At 59.5% G+C, this 6686-nt stretch overlaps 1 pseudogene across 1 annotated transcript; it reads right to left on the bottom strand.

Annotated features, from left to right (window-relative positions):
• Positions 1 to 1355: 1355 nt before the first annotated feature.
• Positions 1356 to 4781, bottom strand: LOC311530751 (antigen-presenting glycoprotein CD1d-like; annotated as a pseudogene). The gene is made up of 6 exons (XR_014714585.1): positions 4316 to 4781; positions 3794 to 4072; positions 2898 to 3179; positions 2200 to 2468; positions 1615 to 1714; positions 1356 to 1535 (listed from the first exon to the last, which is right to left on the bottom strand). The product of XR_014714585.1 is annotated as an antigen-presenting glycoprotein CD1d-like (transcript).
• Between the last annotated feature and the right edge of the window lie 1905 nt (positions 4782 to 6686).

Genomic DNA, 6686 nt, shown 5'->3' with positions numbered 1-6686 from the left:
AAACAGGAATAAAATTACCTCTTAGCATAGGGAAAATTGACAAACTAAAACAAAAGATAATCTAACACATTTCCTTGCCCGTACTTACAATTTTTGTAATCTTAGGTGAATCATTTCAGGTATACTTTCAGGAGATATCCCTGCCTGGTCTCGCCCTCCATCTGGACCAGGAACATACAAAGAGCACAAACAAAACCTCCCTACCCAGATCTGAAAGTATCTTCTTTCCTTATTGGTCCTTTTGGTCAGGTGCCAACCAGGTTATTTGAGCTTCTTAACCCCTTACAGGTAAAGATTCAGTACAGCTGCCCAGGAGGGATTTTATGCTACCCTTAGCTGTATGTTTATGACCCCTCCCCATGTGCACACAGTCATTCCACAGAACAGGGCATGTGTGGACCGGGTGAGTGCCATCTGGGAAGGTGCTGTCCCCACTTTGGGGACAGACCCCTCCTGTCAGCACTGCGTCCACACTGGGCTGCCGGCGGAGCCTCACCGCTCTGGACCCTGCCATGCAGACACAGCCTGCGGCAGGAGGTGTCTGGATGGGAATTTGTCCATCTCTTCGTGTGGCTCTGGGCTGCTGTTCTACCTAGTAACAGGCTGGTCAGTGCACTCACCACTGCTCTAACCAGCCAGATCCCACTCCCCTCCTACACTGAGGACAGAACCCAGGAGTCCTGGCTCCCAGTCCCCCTGCTCTAACCCATTAGATCCCAACCCCCTCCCAGAGATGGGATAGAACCCAGGAGTCCTGAATAGCTCCCCCCTCCCCACGAACGCACTTCCCCTCCCCAGCCAGGACTATTATTATAGATGTATTACTGCAGGGCCAAGGACCCCGGTCGTGGCCAGGACCCCCTTGTGCTCGGTGCTGCACAGACGCAGAACAAAAAGACAGAACCTACCCCTGGAGCCTGGGTCCCTCACACCCAGCTCTGGAGGGGCCGTGCCCCCAGGAGCTCTCAGCCGAACCCAGCCACCAACTTGGAGCGGCCTCCCTGGCGCCCCGCAGGCCATAGTGTTGTCAGGTCTCCCTCGTGGGTAGCTGCTTCCCTGCTTACTTCCCGGGCACGCCAGCTCAGCCTCAATGCCCTGCCAGGACCCTCCTGGTTCCCATGCCCTGACCCCACCCATCCCCTTTGTGTATGTAGCTGTGTCTGACCCCTGCACCCAGGCCCTGGCTCCTACAGCCCCCGGTGGGACCCACTGGGCAGCCCCTCCCTGAAGAGTTTATTGAATGGCACAGGCCAGCGCCGGCTTCCTGCAGATCCCGGATCTTAGCGATCCCACAGTGCCCCCAAGTGTCCAACATGCCCCGAACGTCCCAGAGGGAGGAGAATCCCACCCCGCCACCCAGGGCCCCGATCTCCCTGCGCTCCGATCCAGTCCTGCCCTCGGGGCCCTCAGCTCTGGAGCCGGGCACAGATCCATCCCCAAGGTCCATGTCCCCAGGAGACGGGCCGATCCCCACGCCTGGGCCGGTGCCACCCCCTCAGGGACTGGACTCCCCTGGTCCAACATCCTGGTAGCCCCTGGAAGGAGAGAGCAGAGGGAATGGGTTATGGGGTGTAATGGCCCACGACCACTACCCCAGAGAGGGAGAGGACTCACCTGCGTCTGCTCCACCACAGCACCACGGCTACGGCAGCTATGGCCACAACCCCCAGGAAGATGCCCACGACCAGGCCAGGGCCCCAGCGCCTGGTCTGCTCTGTAAAACAGGGGGTGCCATGCTGGGAACAGGGACAGGAGTATGGACCCTGTTCCCTCTGCCTTCCCCGCAGTTGCCCCACACCCCCCACCTCCAACCCACTGCCTGCAGTCCCCCCGACCCTGGTCCGTCAGCCTCCCCCGCAGTTCCCGCTGCTCCTCCAAACCATGCCCTCAGCCCCCCAACAGCTCAGTTCCCTCAGCCTCTCCCACAGTCCCACCCCTTCTCCCCCCCATCTTCCCACCCCCTCAGATTCCCCCCACTCTACTCCTGCCCCCACAACCCAGTCGTGTCCCGTTCCCCTCAGCTCCTCCATCCTGCTCCCCTTGATCCATCTCCACACCTCCCACCCACCCCCTCTGCCTCCCTCTGCCTCCCTCCGCCCCAATCCTGCTGGCTGGACCCACCCCCGTCCAACTCAGGATGTGCAGGAAAACCACCCAGAGACCATGACCACCCCCCACCCCCTGGGGATGTGCACCTACCCCAGGGAATCAGCAGGCTCTGGCCCCCCAGGCTGCTGTGCTCCACCCGGCAGGCGTAGCTGTGCCGGTCGCCTGGCTCCACGGCTAGGGAGCTGCGCAGGATCCCGCTGGAGTTCAGCAACAGCCCGGTGGCACCTCCTCCCCGTCCTGCAGCCAGGCCACGCAGACGGGCCGGGGGTAGAAACCGGTGACCTGGCAAACCAGCAGTAACGGCGCAGGGGTCCCAGCTTGGGGAGGCGCTCGGGCAAACACCACGGCTACTGGCCGCTCTGAGACAGGAGGGAGAGAGACAGGGCGTGGGAGAGGGGATGATTCAGCCTGAGCCTCAGGGACTCCCTAGCCAAGCCCAGCTCCTTTCCCCGGGGTCAGGCATTGGCCCCGCTGTCCTGGCCAGACCCTGCAGTTACCAGTGGTGACGGAATCCCCCTTCACTTCCTGTCCTAAACTGCTGTGCAATGCAGCTATGAAATACCTACTGCGCTGCACCCCAGATATAGCTGCATTTCTACACCTGTATAAACAGCCCCCTGCCCCAACCCAGAGGTGGCTGCATATCAGTCCAAGGGAAGGGATGCCTGCATAAACAGCCCCCCCCGCCCAACCCCAGAGGTGGCTGCATATGAGCACTAGGTGCGGGATCCCTGTATAAACAGCAAACGCACCCTACCCCAGAGGCAGCGAGTGGTGTCCAGCCTCACCTGGCCTCTCCAGAGACTCTTTCCCATGCTGGACGAAGCTCTTGAGCTCATTGACACACGTTCTCAGGAGAAACTGAATCACGCTGGCTGCACCTTTATCCCGGTTGAGAAGGTCCCGGGCGTAGAGCGCAGCCACATTATCCCCCTGCTGAGCAACCCATTTGCCTGCGTCCACCTCAAAGCTGATGAAGTCCTCGCCGTTCACTCCAGCGTCATAGAATCGCCTCGAGGTGCCATTGGGGTGCAGCTCGCACCCGAGGGAGCCCTGGATTACAAAGGGGTCTGGAACAGGAAGGGCAGGGGGATGAGGACGGGCATCCGGATGTCTCAGGAGGGGGCAGAAGTAGAGAGACCGGGGGAGTAAAGACATAATGTCAGGTGCCATGAGGATGTTGGGCTACAGGACGGCGGTGGGATTGTGGGGCGGCCCTGGTTGGAGTTAAGGGTAAGTTGCAGTTTCTGATTAAAGCTGATTTTTCTTGGGCACAGTCATTGGCTCGAAAATCACTGCGTTACATCGGTGCCTGAGGCAGAGTTTGTGGTGCAAATTTGGGGTCCCTTGGTCACAGGGTTCCTGAGATACAGACCCCTGCCCAAATGACCTGCTTTCAAAGGGTCAGGGTACACGTCAGGAAAGACCAGGAGCCTCGGCTCAGGGAGTGGGACACGGGACCTTTCCGCTCTAGGAAGTTCAGGCTACAATCTGGCCCCAGACCTGGCTGGAGAATGACACACGGGTGTTTCCCCTCTGGGGGATGCTGGCTCCAATCAGCCAAAGGGCCAGGGACTGGCTGTCTTGCCCCCAATGACACACTCAGTTGCTGCGGTGAGTGTGTCAGTTCTCAGCTCCCCGGGTGGGTGGGGAGAGGGATCCGCTCAGATCGCTCCATACTCACAGCCCATTCCCTGCTGCTGAGCTCTTCTGTTCACTTTAAGGATGAAGTCGGATAGAGAGCGCTGGATCAGCAGCTCCAGGTCCTGCCACTGCTTCGGGGTCAGGCCCTGCTGGGCCCAGGGCTGCCGGAAGCGGATCTTGCAGGTGATGCAGTCCATGGAGTGGGTCTCCAGGTCGCCCAGCAGGGCCATCCCCTCCATGCCAATGGAGCTGGCGTTGTGGAAGACATAGATTTGGAGCAGCCGGAGGGTGACAGACGCTGGCGGGACAGGAGGGGAGGCTGGGGCAGGGGGCAGGAAACAAGTGGAGGACAAAGCGGGTGGGGAGAGAGATTAATGAGTTTCAGTCCCGTAAACAATCCTGCACTACGGGGTCTCCCTGCTGATCCCTAACCTGCCTCCCCCGTCCTACTCCCCCAGCAAGGGTCACTAGCCCAGCATGGTACTTCCCCACCCTGGCCCTAGTGTTACACCATCCCCATGCATCCCCGGTAGCAAAAACAGCAGGGGGAGTCCTCACTTACCAGCCAGGGCCTCCCATGCCCAGGGAAGGAGAAGCAGAGGGAGCAGCATCCTGGCAGGGGAAGGGGGATCCAGGCTCTGGCGGGCGTCAGGGCAGTGGGACGAGGGGCCCAGGATCCCAATGTGCTCTCAGTTCCTCCGCAGCCCACACCCCTTTCTGCCAACTTCTCCCTTTGTCTGTGTTTCCTCAGCTCTGTGCCTGCAGCTGCCAGCCAGGGCCCCTCCCTAGACATTGTGGTGCCCTATGCAGCCCCAGACCTCCGAGGGGGGGGCAGGCGCTGTGCCCAAGGTCTGTGGGGGACAGGAGCAGGCATGGGGGGCAGGGGGGAACCACCCCCCAGGATGAGCTGGCAGAGCGGTTTGGGGCCGGGTCGCACCACTTCCCGCCACCGCCACCGGGTGAGTGCAGGATGTGCCCAACCCCTGCTGCAGTCCCCCGGGAGGTAACTCAGGGGAAGGGGTGGAGCAGGGGCGGCGCTGGGGTGGAGCTGGGGCTGGGGCTTTGGGGAAGAGGCAGTGTCACGGAATGGGGGGAAGTCAGGGCCCTGCACCCTCACTTCCTGCGATTCACCGTGATTCTCAGCCAGCCAGTAAAACAGAAGGTTTATTCGAGGACAGGAACATCCCAAACAGAGCTTGTAGGTGCAACCAGGACCCCACAGTCAAGTCCTTCTGGGGGGTAGGGAGATTAAAAACCCCAAACTTGGGGGCTCCCTCCTCTTCCCCAGCCAACTCCCCCCTGACACCGGTCTCACTCCCCTTCTCCCGGCTCCTCCTCCAGCCTTTGTCCAGTTTCCCGGGCAAAGGTGTCACCTGGCTCCATCCCCCTCCTGGCTCAGGTTACAGGCTCAGGTCTCGTCCCTCAGTAAAATCATCCCCTGCTATCCCATCCCCCATGCTGACAGTTCCAGTAAAACTGGACGACATTCCCAGGTCAATCCGCCCCGCTCCCTACTGTGTCACATCTCTCCCCCCTTCGAGACTGAACTGAGCGGGGTCACTCTGACCAGTGACCTGGGGAAGTTCAGGGCCCCCTCTCTGGGACAACGCTTCCGCTATCATGTTGGCACTTCCCTTCACATGGACCACATCCATATCGTAATCCTGCAGGAGCAGGCTCCACCTCAGGAGCTTGGCATTGGCTGCTTTCATTTGGTGTAGCCAGGTCAGGGGAGAGTGGGCGGTGTACACGGTGAAGCATTGCCCGAAGAGATATGGCTCTAGTTTCTTCAGGGCCCACACCATGGCCAGGCATTCCTTCCTGATGGCCGACTAGTTTTGCTCGTGGGTAGCAACTTCTTGCTCAGGTACACGATGGGGTGTCTCTCCCCCTTTTCATCCTCCTGCATTAACACCGCCCCCAGTCCCGTGTCTGAGGCATCGGTGAACACCATAAAAAGCTTGTCAAAGTCTGGGTTTGCCAGAACTGGGCCACTGGCCAGAGCTTCCTTCAGCGCACAGAGAGCCCTCTGGCACTCCTCAGTCCAGATCACCTTGTCTGGCTTCCCCTTCTTGCATAGCCCAGCGATGGGGGTGGCTATGGTGCTAAAGTGGGGCACGAATCTTTGATAGTACTCCGACATCCCAATAAAGGCTTGGATCTGCTTTTTGGTTTGGGGAGCGGGACAATCTCTGATCACCTCCACTTTGGCTGGTTCTGGCTTTAGGCAGTCACTCCCCACCCGATGGCCCAGGTCAGACACTTCAGCCATCCCCACCTTGCACTTCTCAGCTTTTATAGTCAGCCCAGCCTCCTGGAGTCGGTCCAGCACTTGTCTAACACATAGTCCTCCCAGGTCTGGCTAAAGACACAGATGTCATCAATATATGCCACGGCAAAACTCCCCATCAGTAGCTGATCCACCAGGCGCTGGAAGGTAGCTGGCGCCCCCTTGAGGCCGAAAGGCAGGGTCAGGAACTCATAGAGCCCCAGAGGGGTGATAAAGGCTGATCTGAGCCTGGCATCTGCATCCAGTGGCACTTGCCAGTAGCCCTTTGTAAGATCCATGGTGGTAAGGTACCGAGCTCCTCCCAGCTTGTCTAGGAGCTCGTCAGGCCTGGACATGGAGTAGGTATCAGAGACAGTGATGGCATTGAGCTTCCGATAGTCCACACAGAACTGGATCAACCTGTCCTTTTTGGGGACCAGCATCACCGGGAAGGCCCAAGGGCTGGCAGATGGCTGGATCACCCCCAAAGCCAGCATGTCCTTGACCTCTCTTTCCAGGTCCTGAACAGTCTTCCCTGTGACGAGGAAGGGGGAGCATCTTATAGGGGGATGCGATCCTGTCTCTACCCGGGGGACAGTCAAATTACTGCGTCCAGGCTAGTTGGAAAACAGCTGTCGGTACAGATGCAGCACCCCTCTGATCT

This window comes from Lepidochelys olivacea, assembly GCF_965140295.1.
Source record: "Lepidochelys olivacea isolate rLepOli2 genome assembly, chromosome: 14".
Lineage (NCBI taxonomy): Eukaryota > Metazoa > Chordata > Testudines > Cheloniidae > Lepidochelys > Lepidochelys olivacea.
Note: the sequence above shows the minus strand (reverse complement) of the source record. Positions and strands in the feature narration are given on the sequence as shown.